The sequence below is a fragment of the Emys orbicularis genome, chromosome 1 (assembly GCF_028017835.1).
Source record: "Emys orbicularis isolate rEmyOrb1 chromosome 1, rEmyOrb1.hap1, whole genome shotgun sequence".
Lineage (NCBI taxonomy): Eukaryota > Metazoa > Chordata > Testudines > Emydidae > Emys > Emys orbicularis.
Genome location: NC_088683.1, coordinates 250,874,346 through 250,891,272, shown reverse-complemented (window position 1 = coordinate 250,891,272; position 16,927 = coordinate 250,874,346). Strand labels below are relative to the sequence as shown.

At 45.5% G+C, this 16,927-nt stretch overlaps 1 protein-coding gene across 1 annotated transcript in view; it reads right to left on the bottom strand.

The window, feature by feature from the left end:
* Positions 1-5,893, bottom strand: part of IL1RL1 (interleukin 1 receptor like 1) — a 30,046-nt gene extending 24,153 nt beyond the window's left edge. Inside the window, exon 1 of the mRNA XM_065423327.1 lies at positions 5,839-5,893. The gene's annotated coding sequence lies outside the window, so the exon portion shown is untranslated. The remainder of the gene's footprint in view (positions 1-5,838) is intronic.
* Positions 5,894-16,927: the final 11,034 nt, after the last annotated feature.

Below are 16,927 nucleotides of genomic sequence, written 5' to 3'. Positions count from 1 at the left end.
GAGGTGAAGACATGGCCCAAACAGATGTGCAATCAAGGGAGTGCACACTGCACCCTCTTAATGGGTGTAGCAGCAGACATACTCCCATTACATACAGTACCAGAAAGTTCCAGAGACTTCACAATGCCTACTAGAATTCAAAATGAGCAGCATGGCTCAGCACTTCCCCCAACAAAATACTTTATTAGGGGGGAAATGGTGTAATTGGTATACATTTGTGGAGATTTGCAAATATAGCCTTATCCTAGCTCAATCCAGACAAGGAGGGCATGGATCAGCATTTACGTCGCACTCCCCGTCAGTGCCTGGCTCGGTGCCTGGAAGCTGATGAGCCAACCAGTGGACCAAATTCGGTGATGAATCCTGGTCACATGCCACCAGAGGCACATTATGCATATGCTAGGAAGAAGAATCCAGACAACATCTCAGAAGAGAGAATAAGTACAATCCAACTAAACTAAGCAGCCATAACAGCTTACCGTACCATTAGAGCTGGTCAAAATTCAGCATTTCTGTTTTGTAAGAAAATTTGACATTTCAAAACATTTTTGAAATTTCCTACGAAACGAATATGCCAAAAAAAACCAACTCTGTTTGGGAAAATTTAAAAACTTCATTTCAAAATAAAATTTTGTCTGTCTGTTGCTGTTCTCCGGGGAGAGGCGGACAGGACAGAGCGATGCTGTAAGAGCTTGGGCCAGGTATGAAAAAATCATCAGTATCATACCTAGAAACTACTCATTTAAAAACCCCAGATAAGTAAGTAGATCAGGAAATGTCTATGGCTAGTGGATTCCTCTGTGCTAACCCCAAGTACTTTTTGTTTTGCTCATAACCTTTAAACTGGAGCTCAAGAAAACTATTCTTGGTGCTTAATCCTTGTAGATGCTTTTTTAAAACCTAGCAATAGCCTGAGTTCCCAGATGTATTTTCTTTCTTTTTTTTATTAATAAAATTTACCTTTTTTAAGAACAGAATTGGATTTTTGTGTCTTAAGAGGTTTGTGCACATGTTGTTTAATTAGCTGGTGGCAACAGCTGATTTTTTTTCCCTTTCTCAGCTCTTCCCTGGAGGGGGGGTGAAAGGGCTTGAGGGAACCCCACAGGAAGGAATTCCCAGGTGAGCCTTCCTGGTCTCTCAAAGGGGTTCTGCACTTGGGTGGTGGCAGCATCTACCCATCCAAGGTCAGAGAAAAGCTGTAACCTTGGGAGTTTAATACAAGCCTGGAGTGGCAAGTATTAATTTGTAGAGTCCTTGCCAGCCCCCCACCTTCTGCACTTGAAGTGCCAGAGTGGGGAATCAGCCTTGACTGCATCAAATATCTTCAAACCCAGCTACTGCATTTTTTTCTTCATCTAGTGCTATGCACATGCCAAACCTGAAGTGTAAATCAAAGTTGGTTTTGATTTTTCAGAGCACATCGAAAAGCACCATTTTTATATTTAGCTATCTTGCTAGACTTTTTTCCCCCTTGTTCCAAATTTAGTAAGCTCAATAGCAGCCAGGGGATTTTTCTCAGACTTTTTAAATGACATCACGAAAATCACTTCTGAAATGAGAGCAAATATGAGAGTTTCCATTTATATGATGCTTTTTAGGGAGATTCAGAAGTGACAGAAAATATAAGATTTTAGAACTAAAGCGTCATCTCAGTCTTAACTTTATAGCGTCACTGCCATCATGCTGTAATAAAAGCAAATAATTTGTGGGGAATTTTTAGAGACCATTTAGATTAGTGGTTTTCAACTTTTTTCATTTGTGGACCCCTAAAAAACTTCAAGTAGACGTGTGGACCCCTTTGGAAATTTTAGACATAGTCTGTGGACCCCCAGGAGTCAGCGGACCACAGGTTGAAAACCACTGATTTAGATCATTAGCTGAACAGTTTCAGCCAATTTTAATTAGATTCAAAAGAGGAAAGCAATCTCTTCTCAGGCAATTTTAGGCAAATTTCATAGATTTTTCAAAATCTGCTTTTTCTACACAATAAATATCAAAACACTTCTCTTTGTTCCTCATATTTTGTTTGTTTGTTTCTTTGTTTGAAATCTTGTTTTTAAAGGCCTCAGGTTGACAGCTGGATAATTCGGGGGACTGGTAAGGGAATGTAGAGCTTCCCACCTCCAGGTTACCTCAAGTCTGAATCCAACTGGGGGCCCTGATCCTGAAAACACTTATGCATGTAAGTAGTGCCATTGACTTCATTCCACAACTGAGGTCCAGTTTGGTAATAATTTAAAACTGTTGCCATTTGTGGGTTCTTCCTAAATAGGGAAACATAGCCCCATATTCTCCAGGGAAAGAAGAGATACAAATATTATACCCATTAGTCATTATAGCCCAGATTTTTAAAGCTATTTAGGCATTACTGCGCTCATTGTTGCAATGCCTAACTGATTTAGGGACCTAAATTTCACTTTCAAAGGGGTATGTCATAGACTACTGAGTGCCTAAATCCCTTTTACAAATGAGTTAGGTTTTGTGACATTGAGCACAGTAGCACCTAAATAGTTTTTAAAATCTGGACCTATTTGTTCATCGTTTGAGACTAAGAGTCAGATAGGTGAAAAAACACCCTCTGATCTAGTAATGAAATGGAAGGCTATCAAGAATATTGGAAATTACATAGGCATGAAGCAGTTCAGAACAACTTTCCTTCTCCTCCAAATCCGGAAATGTTTTCTTCCAAGTGAGTTTTTGTGAAACTGCTGGTGCTGTGTCCATAACGCATTTATCCCAATGAAAATGACAATTGTTTTACTACTTATTTTAGAGATATTTTGTTAAGCAAGTGTAAACCTAAACAAGATGACAAAAAATAAAGGTAGCAATCTGCTTTCTAAGAACTGTACATATTACCTGGATTAAGAAATTGTCCAAACTCAAACTCTCTTTCCAATTTCGGAGGGGGAGAGAGAGAGACACACACACACACACAAGAGGGTGATGTGTGTGTGTGCGCGAGCGACAAGAGGGTGATATGGCAGCAGGTAGAAGGTAGGGTTTGAAGCTTAATGGAAAATCATGAGCACTCACAACTCTCTTAATTTTTGAGAGGTAGCATTGGCCATTTACTAAAAGATCTAAGCTTTCATCTTTAGAGAATGAAGTTTATATCCCTTAACATACATTCTTCCTTATATAAATTAAGGAAGATTTGCCTTGCAAAAATACTGTCTCTGGACACATAATACTGTAACAGAAAAGGATTAACTAGGACCTGGTCTACACTTCAAAGTTTTGCTTCCATAACTATGTTGGGTAGGAGTGTGGAAAAAAAACACTCACCCCAGCCAATATAGCTATACCAGCAAAACTCCCGGTGGAGATGCAGTTATACTGATAGAATAGTGCTTTGTAGGCATAGCTAATGTCATTTGGGAAGGTGGTAAAGCTTTGACAGCAAAAGATCTTCTTTTGCCAGCATATACTGCATCTACACTAGGGTGTTTTGCTGACATTACTGTACTGGCAAAGACTCTGTAGTGCAGACAAGTCCATAGGCTTGATGCACTTCCTTGTTCACATTAAGAGTTTAACTTCAAAGCCTACTTCACACTACTTGAATACCAACATTTTCCAAATAAAAGATAACCAAGCTAGAGTCAACAGGACTGAGAGGGAAGAGAATGCACAACTAGCAGATACCCTAATTTGTGCACTGGCCAGGACTTGGAACTGGCAAAGCACCTACGTCAGGGGTCCCATGGAACCAGATGTGACAACTAGATTGCAAAGGAGGCTCCTTGTTCCAAGGGTATTTCCTGGAGGGGCTTTTAGGTTTGTGATCAATTTGCACCAGCAGAGTGGGTGCAAAATAGTCGCATTGCAAGGGCAAATTCTCCCCAAATAATTTTAGCCACTGTGTTGCTTTTCACTGCACCATATCACTGCAGTCTTAAAACTCATTGTATGTGCCTTGGCATCAGTTTTCAGTGGGGTCTTGATTCACATACAGCGCACGTTGAGTTATAATTAGAGAAGTATGTTTTTCAAACACACTTTTTTCAGGAATTAAAAAAAAAAAACTTGATTCTGCTTCCATTTTCCATTGAAGTCAATGGCAAATCTACAAATGACCTCAATAAAAGCTGGATCAGATTAGCACTGTCTAGACACACCGATGGACCTGGCAATATGGACTCGGTTCTCCAATACCTTATACCTTGTGCTATCATTTACGCTCATGCAAAGTGTGAGAACAAAGCAGATGTAAAATGCTACCATTTTCATTTAGCAGCATGTTACATCCACTGGGCACAAGTGTTTGCACAAGGTGTAAGGTGCGAAGAGTCAGGCCCATGGTTCCAGAACGGCAAGAATGGGCAAATGACTCCTATATCTTGGCTGAGGGACAGAGGCAGCCTGACTTTGGACCCTCAAACATTTGTGGAATCTCTTAAAATAGTGTGATGTAGGATTCAGGCTATGTGACAGTATTGTATATTTACAGGGGAATATGATTTTCCCCACACACACACTTTTGCAGATATATTTGGAACGTACAATATGTTTAAAGTAAAAACTACCTAACAGTTTCCTGGAAAACCACTTGCACAATAGATTTATTTCCATAATATCCTTCCAAAAACGTCACTTTTCTAGATAAAATAGCTTTTCCTGTAATTCTCCAACAGCTTTGCTGCAACTTTCCTTTGACCCTGATAATAAGTTCCATGGTCTGAGGGAAGAGATATACCTTTGTGGGCTCAGTTCTCCAAACCTTTACCCATGTGAAGGAGACTTTGTATATCCAATGTCTGAACATACAGGAATGCCTCCAATGTAGCACAGTTCTCTGAAAAGACATGTTAAGTGTCAGACCCTGTAAGATGCCAAGTGGCCTCAGCTGCCTTTGATTTCAAAGACAGCGAGAGTGCTCAGGATCTAGTTGTTGTGTTACTTCGGTAGACAACTACTCTTTTATAGTTTTGCCTCCCCAAATACAGCTGTGTTAACAAACACAATTGTCAGCTGTTTTCCAGACTTGCATATTGGCAATACCTACGGATATTACTTATAATATTGTTTACAAATATGACTAAACATAAAATGCATACACTTCATACTAGCAAAAACTGACAATTAATATTATAGGAATTTACTCATTCACAATGTTTTGACTCTTTGAATAAAATACCAGATGATACCCATAATGTGAAGAAATCTTAGAAGCCTTCATAATGAGCACCCATTCATCTTTCAGATGTTATTTTCACACCTTTATCAATACACAAAGCTTTCACTCTGACAGAAAATGATGCTTTAAAATAATAAACATAGCGTTGGACTTAGAGCTAGGAATAGCTCTCAAGGGAATCAGTCCCTTCCACATTAATCAAAACTGTAACCGTATAGTTCAGCAAGCCCAACATTAAAATATAACAGTGTTGGCACAAATGCCGTACATATTGTAGTAATGCAGTGTTTTGAAACAGGCAGGTACATCGATGTGGAAAATGCAGTGCTGCAAAAACCAGTTGCACACAAGAAGCATCTATGATATCTTTGAATTGTAAATAAATGTTCAGCTTAGGAAACTGAGAGACAAATGTTAGTTTCAAACTGTACCTCATTTCAAGGGAGGTCATTCATTTTAATTCCAAAGTTACCTGTACTCCACACAAACTTGGAGTCCCTCCCTTTTCTTTCACTCAACATTGTTTACATCAGAAATAAAGAATCATGTAAATGAGATTATACAATTATTCATGCCAAAGGAATGGATCCCACAGAATGTTCAGTTTCCTACATTAATTATTTTTTGTGTGATCTTTATTTTGGCTCTCCATCACACACTGAATTACATTTAAATTATAATATAGAAATTGAACCTACCAATTGGACAATTCAGAATGGAGAGAATCAGCTGAGTCTGTGTGTCTTGTCCTCTGCATTGATTCCTCTATTACAGCACATGCCAGAGATTAGTAGAACCTTTATAAACTTGCTTCTGCAATTCATGCCTGTAGGAACAAGATATGTAACCTCATTTCAAGGCACCTCCCACTGCATAGGGCTTATCAGGTGGTAGACACAGAAATTGCTTTGGTAACCAGTGCCTATCAGATGTGGTCTCTGCTAACTAGAAATAAATATACTTCTTAAACAACACTGCATTGGTTATTAATGTGCAACTATGTGCAACACTTAAATCAACTTTTTAAAGCCTTTGGATTACAATGTAATAAGCCTGCTGGCTAATTCCAGTGCACCCTTTCCCACAAACATCTGGCAGAAAAGGACAGAGCTGCACTTGGACAATAAAAAGAATTGTATGATTCACTTTGATTAACAACCAAAAAGAAGTGACATATAAAGAACACTGGGGACCAAAAACATGAACTGAAAGAGGGTGGAGGGAGCACAGAAGAGGAACTTGAGAATGGCTGGCCAGGCAGCAAGGCCAAAGAAATGACCAGAGAAAGAGCTGGAGTAGCGGGAGCAGCTTTTTTAGTGAGGGAAGCAGCCATGAGGTAGCCTACAGCAAAGATGAGAAAGGACAGCAGCTGTGCAGCCATATGGTTGGGCTAGAAGATGCCAAAGGGAGCCCCTGAGCAGCAGTTTCTGCTGCAGGAAAGAGCAGTCTAGAAGGTAGCCTGAGGAGCTGGACCAACAATAACTGAGAGAGAGCAGGGAACAAGGTTTGTGGAAGCAGCTGGAGGATGGAAATGGGATGGTGTTATACTGTGTTACCCACAAGAGCAGAAACTGCCAAGGAGAAGATGCAGGCCACCAAAGCAGTGAAACAGCAATGAGACAATGCTGAGAGCCCTCTGCATGAGTGTTGAGCAGCTTCCAAAATACCAGAACCACACCCAGGGCTGTCAGACCAAGGCCCCAGGACTATCTCCCTCTCAGAGAGGGGCAAAGTTGAAGGCGCATCTTGGGTACGAGATCTTACAAACCCTGAGGGAAAAGATACCTTGTACTTTCCTACTGGACTGCCCTCTAAAGGACTTATTCAGGAATTATGCTGTACTTTCTTTCTCAGTACCAAACAAACAATCCAACAACACAGGACGTGTATACACCAGAAAGTTTTGACATTGCAACCACTGCGGAAGTAACACACCATATGTATACTGCCATTATTACACCTGTTACCACCACTGCTGGCAGTGTTGCTCTGGCTCTGAACAAGGCTAACCATCACACCGTCCACCCTGGCTCTCTGCGTCATTGCACTGCTACTACAGACAGTAAGTGCTGGTGTAACAGCTACAACTGAACAATTAATCCTCCTAATCCAATCCCACAATGCTTCAGCCCAACCCTTCAGTGATGGCTTTAAAAGCTCAGATCACTGTCTCTGTCACTTGTCAAGCCACTCAGACTGACTGACTACAGGCAGCCCCAAGAGCAGCCAAAACAGAGGTCTGCTGGACTCATCTCCACCTGCCTCCCTCCCATCATGAAACCATTCCATGCAGGCCCAAGCACAGCCAACATAGGACTTGGTTGGTCCCTGCTCTGCCAGGCAGCCTCTGAACTAATTCCATAAAGGCCTGAGAGCATTCTAGGTGGTACATAGCTGGGTTCAGCTCTACCCATTCTCTTCTACATACAGCCTGACTCCATAAGCAGCAAGACAATCCAAAATACAGTTTTATTAAAACTTTGCAGAAACATGGGGAAAAAATCTCATAGAGCTTTATGCTGATTTACATCTGTCAGCTGCCTTCAGTACCATTGATTATGAAGTATTATTGTGTCACTTAAGCACTGTGACAACAGTGAATTGGCCTGCATATGGGTGGTTTCATTCCTTTCTTTCTGAAGACACTCAAAGGATAGCCTTGGACAGTTGTTCATTAGCCCAGAAGGCAGCCACATGTGGAGCTCCATAAGCTTCCATCTTGTTTGCTTTTCTGATCAATGTGTGTACATGAGAGAGGCCACTGAGAGAGTTAGTGAGGAAGTGTGGCTGTGATGCTTTCTGTGTTCCGATCACCCTCAGCTCTGTATCTCTATTTCATCCCATCCAGTCACTGTTATTGAATGCTTTACCCAGGGTCTGAGACTCATGGGAACTAGTGAGTTGAGGCTCAATGCAGATAAAACAAAGGTGATGCTAGTAGGCTGGAGGCAGGTGTGTTGTGATAATTGGGCCTACAAATTGGTCCTACCGTAAAACATACATGAAAGTTCATAAGATGTCACAAGAACCTATAAAAACAAACGTTGATGGGAAAAGGTATGAAAGGGAGACAGAAAGACTGAATTAGTCCAACCAAAAAGGCCTACTGAGGTAACTCAAGGACTGTGTAGAGCTCATGCTTGGTAAACAAGAAAAGTGTGGAACCAGAAATCAGTGACCCAAAATTGCTGAGTGAGAAAGTTGGCCTAATTGGTGGGCAAAATAAAGACAGGATGGGCTATTCCTTTGGGGAAGAACATTGGCGACTAGAACAAGCTTCACCATCATGGCTGCCACCCCGACCATCTCCTGGGACCCTGGACCTTCTCCATCTGAATCCTGAGGGATGTCCTGACCTGACCAGGCCAGAGAGAGGGACGCAGATGACTCCACCACCTCTACTGGCTGAATCCCGAACACCGCGTGGAATGTAAGACTGTCCCACTACCCCTCCCATGTGTCCTTTTCCTGCCCCACCTTATTTCTTCTCTTTCCTGTCTCTCTCCTTTTTCCCTTCTATCTAATAAGAGTCTGGCTTAGCTGGCCAAGAATACATATTTTTCAACACTGCTGCAAGCCAGTGACCAGAAACAGGCAACTAAAAGCAAAGCCCTTAACAGCCTGATGCTGGTACAAATGTACCAGATCTCACAGTGGCTGATAAGACCATGTGCTATGCCTGTGTTTCTCCAGCAGTGAGACTGCAACTCAGGGCAGGTCTACACTACAGCCAGGATCAACGCTCTGAGATTGATCCACCGGTGGTCGATTTGGCAGGTCTAGTGAAGACCCGCCAAATCGACAGCAGATTGCTCTCCAGTTGATCACTGTACTCAACCCCTGACAAGAAGAGTAAGGTAAGTTGATGGGAGAGTTTCTCCCATCGACCCCCCCGTGGTGTAGACCCCACGGTAACTCGACCTAAGGTACATCGAATCCAGCTACATTATTCATGTACCTGGAGTTGCGTAGCGTAGGTCAACTTACCACGGTAGTGTAGACATAGCCTCAGAGTCAACACCAGAGACAAAAGCTACATTTCTGTCTTTGCTGTTCATTTCTCTCCCCCTTTGTGTGTGTCTGTCTCGTTTTGTCTTCTAGGAAACAGGATCAAACTTTAACAGTACCAGTGACTGCTCCAGCCAATCTCTACTCACTTATCTTTACCATGCTATCTAAGAGATGGTCAAATGGGGGGGGGGGTGTCCTTCTATAACACCCCCCAAAAGGGAAAGGGAACAAGGGATGTTGTTAAAATGAAAGCCTTATTTAATACTTTACATTTAAAATGTTGTAACTGTTTTTCCTTCTTTTCTGTATCTTTAATAGAAGGTTTAAAAGGACGGTTAATGGTGTGTTTGCCATGGCATTAAGCAGGCTGCAGTCTGTGTATGCCAAAGCCCAAAACTTGTATAAAACTGTTTAATGTTGAACAGTGACTAGGTTACATTAACACCTTTGGCCCATATAGTCCATCTTACAGCATGTGTGCCTCCCTTTTTCCTACAAGAGTCCACAGCTGGGGAATATTGTTTGTTCGCCAGCTGTTAGTAAATGTTCCTACCCCAGCAATGACCAGGAACATTTCTGTCCATCTCCCTCTGGCTAGGAGAGTACAGCCATTTCTTTCTACTCTCATCCATGCTTTGTCACCGCAAAGCTAGGCTACTGCAATGCACTCTGCATGGGCCTACACCAGTTGTGATGAATTTGCTAAGCAGGTAACTACTATTCCCCCGTCAATGCCTTCTCTGCTGACCTATGACCCTCCAGACCAGATGCACAGGCACATCCCCCACCTGGAGCCAATAGGGCATGGGGCAGAAACAATTGCAAAAACCCTGACCCAGGAAGTGACCTTGCTGTGGGAGAAGGCAAGGGCTGCATGGTGAGCTGGCAGCAGAGCAGAGAAGCTGACTGCATGGGAAGCTGCTTTGAGGAGCTACATGGCAAGCAGGAGGCCAAGCAGGGTCACAGACTGCAGCAGGAGACAGAAAGCCACAAGTGTAGCATGGCTGCGATGGCTGACACTCACAGCCAAATTCAGAACTGTGCAGAACTTGTTGGAAGCAACAGGGACTGGGCAGGGGTCCTGCAGTCAAAAGTCAGAGCAAACAGTGAGCAGCTAGCTCAGGCTCCTAAAGGCCTGGAGCCTGAAGAAGGCTATTGCAAACTGCCCTACACACTGGGAATTAGTCTGAGAAGTGGTCAGCGTGCTCTGACCAGCTCTTAGGCCCAAGAGAAGGGACTACTGTCTGGGGACTATTGCGAAGGACAACTGTACACAGAGACTAGAGGTCTTTTAGACTAGCTTCCATTAGCTATCACTGTCACTGACATGTTACTAGGTACTTTACAAGTGCTGATGCACCTCAGCACTGGGCAGATGTATCAGTTACATCAATGATCAGAAACTGAAGCTCATGGCTTACTTATCAAGCAGGTCATCTTGCTGGGAGAACATGACATCAGTGCTTCATTATCTGCACTGCCTGTTGATTTCTCGGTAGTTTAGGGCATTGGTTTTGGCCTATACAACATTAAATTACTTAGAACCTGTCTATCTCGCCATACTACCACAGTGATGGGGGCCTCAGCGCTGGAACATATTATCCACCTTGAACTGCAGTAGCCTGAACTTGTTGACCTACAAGGCGTAGTTCACGGTCTATTAACTTGGGCCTTATGGAGAGGTATGTGCTAAAGGTTTCCATTTGTGGGTGAAGTTGGGTAGTGCTTAGGCTTATTTTCCTCATTAGCTAGCTATTTTTTAGTTTGGAGGGAAAATAAACAGTTGAATTGGTTTATTATGTGATTGTATTTTTCATGTATGCCTAGAGACTAGGACTGGTGATTGTTTTTTAGATACAAGTCAAAATAACCTGGGGGAATCGCACACGTCGGAGCTTGTGAGGACCAGGCTCCTTGCACACAGCAGGGCCTCCTTCCTTTCCACCCGCTAACCTCCTTGTGTGCCCCTCTCCCAACTCCTCTATTACAGGGACTCCCTGCAACTCCCCCATCTCCTCCCTCCTGCCTGCAGCTCTATACCTCCCATTCCCCTTTTCTCTCCATGCCAGGGTCTCTTTGTGCCCCCCCCCAAATCCCTTTTCCCTTATACTAGGATTCCCCCTGGTCCTCCTCATGCCAGTGTGCACCCCATTCCCACTTCCCTCCATGCTCTCCATTCCCTTCTTCTCCCCATGGCAAGGGCTCTATGTGTTCCCCATTCCCTTCTTTCCTCCCATTTCTCCCTTCTCCCCATACCAGGTTCCCCCAATCTCTCTCCTTTTGCCAGGGGCTATGTGTGTACCGCTTCATCCCCATTTGCCCTTCCCCCATATTCTCCACACCCCATTTCTCCAAACACACCATTATTGTTTGTCAGGGCGATAAATCATTCAGGGTGTCAACATGTTAAATTCTACTGAGAGGACGAGCAGAGAAGAGATGGGACACTGTTATGCTGGAAGGTGTTTGAGTAGTAGACTACTGCAGAAGAGCTTGAAGCCATGGCTTGGCTAAACAGATGACAAGGCCTCCATATGTCCCCCATTTTCCCCGCTTTAGGTTTTCCAGTTTCCCCCCCAAAGTAATAGAGTTCTGCCCATTGATGCCTAAAACATTCCCTGACATTTTGGAATTGATCAGAGATGACATTTAAAAGTAATTGCATTACAGACAGACAGAGAAATGCCATCAAGTTGAGTGCACGGCCTCACCAGCTGGGTCAATGCATACACATAGTAAATTAGCTGTCTTATAACAATTGAACAACAATTAGCTTTTATGATTTCTGAACTACTGCACTCCAGAGCTGCAGCAGGCTTACTAGTGACAGACTACAAGGTTAGCTCAGCCAGCTCCCTGACATCTTTTATAGAACAACCAGGGCCGGCTCTAGGCACCAGCCCTCCAAGCATGTGCTTGGGGCGGCACTTTCTAAGGGGTGGCACTCTGCCATCCCCCCCCCCTTTTTTTTTCCGCTTGGGGCGGCAAAAAGCCACTGGCCCTGTCAGCGCGCGAGCCGGGATCCGCGCCCCCTGCACAGCCCGGCAGTGCCCTGCACAGCCCACTCGGGCAGGGAAACGCTGCGCCGCCCTGGGGAGACTCGGAGCGGCAGCAGGACCCCTCCTCCCCCCTGCATCCCGGGCCCCGCTTCCCTCCCTCCCCAGCTCCTCACACACTCCAGGAACTCCTCTCACCACCGCAGCCTGGGCTCGGCTCCAGGGCCCGGGCTGCGGCGGCGAGAGGGGCTCCCGGAGTGTGTGAGGAGCGGGGAGGGAAGGAAGCGGGGTCCCCTGGAGCTGAGCCCAGGCTGCGGCGGCGAGGGGCTCCCGGAGTGTGTGAAGAGGTGAGCGGCCGGCTGGGCTCGTCGGTGCTGAGCAGGTAGCCCCGCAGCCGGAGATCCTCGCCTTCCCACCCACCGGGGCTGGGCCAGGGCGCGGTGAGGCTGAAGAGCAGCAGGTCCGGGGGCTCTCCAGGTCCTGGGCTGCCAGCACGTCGGGGGTGAGGGCGGTGAGCACGAACTGATCCACCTCGGCCACCAGCAGCGCCACAAATCCCAGGGAGGGGGCCGTGTTCTCCGCGCCGCCCCACAGCCGCACCGCCACCTGGAAGTACTCCCGCTCCGTGCCGCCCAGCAGCTCCACCCGCATGGGGACAGTCACGGCTGGGCCAGGGCTCGGCTGCCGTGTTCTGGTAGCGGATCCCACATTTGGGGGTGGGGAGCCCAGTGCTGGGGCAGCTGGGGGGGGGGAGGAAGAGAGAACCCACTGCTGGGGAGGCAGGGGGTGTGGGCACTGGTGGGCTGGGGGGGGGGAGCCCAGGGCTGGGGTGGGGGGCAGCCAAAAATTTTTTTGCTTGGGGCGGCAAAAAAACCTAGAGCCGGCCCTGAGAACAACCCTGTAGTTACATGTGTGGAGGAGCCCAATCCTCCAGTGACACCAAAGCCTCCTCGCAGAGTGCCTTGGAGATTGTTCTTGTATCCTACCATGAAGTTCTCCCTCAGTTTCCTGTTCTCTTCTTACTAGGAATTATTAATTCAAGTACCTCTTGGGCTGTTTATGCTATTTATATCTGACCCTCTCACCATGAATTAGTTAATCAAGGCTTTTCATACATTGTTTATTTAAAGAAATTCTATAAATAAATAAAGCAAACATTTAAGTGCCACAGATGGGATATATTAAAGATAAAGTTCCTATTAAATGACAGGACTAGCATAAGCTTGAATTTCCAGGAACTCGTTCCTGACAAAGCATAATGACTTGTTACTAAGGAGTCTTAGCAGTTCCTTAATGTAGATTAATTACTGGAAATGAATTTGTTGCTGATCTATGTGTATTAAGGGGCAGACCCTGATCTGTAAATTTCCTTTGGCCTGGATTTCTCTTCCTCCACCCTTCAGGGGTTTTAGTAGCAAAACTGAAGAAAATATGGAAGAATGGTATTATTCCCTGCATTTTATTCAGATATCAAGAAAATGCCCGAATGTTAAGCTATTTAACAAAAATCACCAATTATGCATCTAGAAATACTTCGGCCTCTAGAATTAAGCTTGGATTCTTCACAAAGTAGGTTCATTAAAATGTCTAGTGACCCTTTTGTTTTGAAGAAAATAACACTTCTACCTTTGCTATATTCACATGGTGGGTTAGAAATTGAGTTTGCAGCAGAATTGCTTATGTTGGAAATAGGGCAACATAGTGGCATTTACTATATACAGGTATGTTCTGAGTTTGGTCAGCCACAAGGAATTTTGGGGACGTTCTGCAGTCAACCAATACAATCACTAAAAGGAATGTCTCAACGTCACCTCCTTTAGCCTAAATGGTGCCAAGGAACAAAGACCCTGAGTCTTGGGTCCCACCAAGCTGTGTGCTATGTAAGACCCAGGAACAAGGAGGCAGAGTTGGCTGTTTTATTTGTTTTTTTTTTTTGTGTTTCTTTTTTTAATTTAAGTCCTAATCCTTTTTTCAGTGACTATTTTTATTCTCCTGCTTGTACGTGGTGACTGGATTGCCCTGCTAACAACAGAAAGATCATGCTTCCCCACACTGATGAGCTGGAGGAGGCTCATCAACGCTTGTGATTTGTTCCCACAAAGGAGAACCTCGGGTTTTAATTTTGAAAGAGTTAGTTTCTGACCCTGTTCCTTGAGCAGGCGGCTTTGGAAATGTAAACCAGCTCAGCTTCTCAACATTCATTGCCCTCTCCAAGGCTGGAGTGAGCCAGATGCTGCTCAGTCGGGCAACTGCTGAGTCACAAGTTACACCCATTATTGCTACAGATATTGCAGCTGCTACAAGTGACCACCCATAGGTGCCAACTCTGTGGGTGCTCCAGGGCTGGAGCACCCATGGAAAAAAAATTAGTGGGTGCTTAGCATCCACCAGCAACCAGCTCCCCCCTTCCAGCGTCTCCTGCCCACCGCAGATCAGCTGTTCCGCGGTGTGCAGGAAGCACGGGGGAGGAGGCGGGAGGAGCGGGGACAGGGCACTCTCGGGGGAGGGGACGGAACTGGATGGGAAGAGGTGGGGCAGGAGTGGAGCAGGGGCGGGAAGAGGTGGGGCGGGAGTGGGGGCTTGAGGGAAGGGGGGGTGGGGGTGGGGCCTGGGGCCGAGCAGGGGTGGGAAGAGGCAGGGCTGAGGGCGGAGCAGGGGGTTGAGCACCCCCAGACAAAGACGGCGCCTGTGTGACCACCCTTCCTCCATCCTGCACCTGCCTCACTAGGAGCACAAGGAATGCACCATGTAGTCAAGCTGCTGCTGCACTAAGCGAGTCTTACAATCACTGCATACCCAGGCCTCCTCTCAGTGGTGCCTGCCTACACAGCCCCAGCCTGGAGCTTAAAGAGCCAAAGTACTTAGTGGGAGCTTGGATCCCTGTTTTCCTCCTTGCCTCCCATCACCCAGCTAGGCAAGATTTGCTTCTCTTCCTGACCCCAGCCCCCCAGGGAAATCTGCCAATAATCAGGGGTTCACCTGCTCACCTAAAGAGCCAAAGGAGATCCATGTCCCAACTGACCACTCAACCCATCCCATTACACACCTGCCCAACTACCCCACAGTTGTAAGAATGGCCATACTGGGACAGACAATGGCCCAGCTACAGTAGCCTGTCTTCCAACAGTGGTCAGTGCGAGATGCCTCAGAGGGAATGAACAGATCAGGGCAATTATCAAGTGATCCATCCCCTGTGGTACAGTCCCCAGCTTCTGGCAGTCAGAGGTTAGGGAGACACAAACACCTGCCTGCTGCCATCTTGCCAACTCCAGGGATTGAAACAAGGATCTCCAGAGCTAAAAAAACCCCATGAATTTCTACAGTGTGAGCTAAGGTTCTAGGCTTGAGGGCTGGGGGCTGTAACAGATGCACATCGTCTGCAGATCAGAAACAGAGGGGACACATAACACACATTGACCATTGGGTTACAAAGCATTGCTGGGTTAGGAGAGAAAGAATACAGAATTTGCAGGATGTTTAACCTTTTCTGGCCATACGTCACAGCAGATCACTAAACAAATATATGGAGATATACCTATCTCATAGAGCTGGAAGGGACCCCGAAAGATCATCGAGTCCAGCCCCCTGCCTTCACTAGCAGGACCAAGTACTGATTTTTGCCCCAGATCCCTAAGTGGCCCCCTCAAGGATTGAGCTCACACCCCTGAGTTTAGCAGGCCAATGCTCAAACCACTGAGCTATTCCTCCCACCTGAAAACAAAACACGCAAACTAAGCTTGTTTCACTAAAGAAATTGGTTACAAATAGTAATTTATCACCCTAGATATTGTTGCAGGCAGATTACAGAACATCTTGAAAAGCAGCTGCACTAGTCTGCAACTTGAGACCTCAGGTATTGTTACTTATGAGCCAGATGCCCTTCCAACTTGGGTTCACCCCTTCTCCCCTGAGTTCAGTTCTTGCTTCCAGGTGTTTTTCAGTGTCTCTTTGGATGGGGAGGCAGAGGATAACCATGATGATGTCACTCCCCTGCCTTATGTAGCTCTTGTATATGGCGGGAACCCTTTGTCTCCCAGTGGAAAAACACTGGCATTCCAAAAGTGGGGGAGGGGTATCCAGTACCAGGTGACTCGGACCCATGCTTTACAGGGCTGTGGCAGCCATTACTTGTAGGCCATCTTGAGCATCCACAGGAAGACTAAGTTCTTTTAGAGTCCATTGTCTTTGCTAATGGGCCATTAGCACTGTCTGGCTTTCTCATTGTTGTACCTGAAGGGCTAGTTGGGGGTGATGCCCAAAGTAACCCATTTGAAATACAGATACATAGTCAATATCCCTAACTTCAGATACAGAAATGATAGAGGTATACAAATTGGATAATCACATTCAGTAAATCATAACCTTTCTAGTGATATCTTACATAAGCCATCTTGCATAAAGTACATCTCAGTTATGTCATATCCATATCATAAGCATATTCTCATAAAGAATATGGAGTATGATGTCACAACTGCGTTACCATAATGGGACACTTACATCAATTGCAGACAAAGTTAAGTGTAGACATATGCACAACTAGGCAGTGGCGCTGGAACATTTTTAATAGTGGGGGAGCTGAAAGCCAGCTCCCTTACCCCTGTCCACCCCTCCAATCCCCAGAGCTGAAGCTGGGAGCAGAGCCCTGGGCGCGAGGTGGCCTCAGAGCCTTGAGCGTGGAGTGGCAGCCAGGACCCCAGGGTTGCTGAAGCACCCTCCATACTCCTAGTTCCCACACCTATGCAACTACATCAATGCAAGGCGGTTTACGTTGACCTAACAC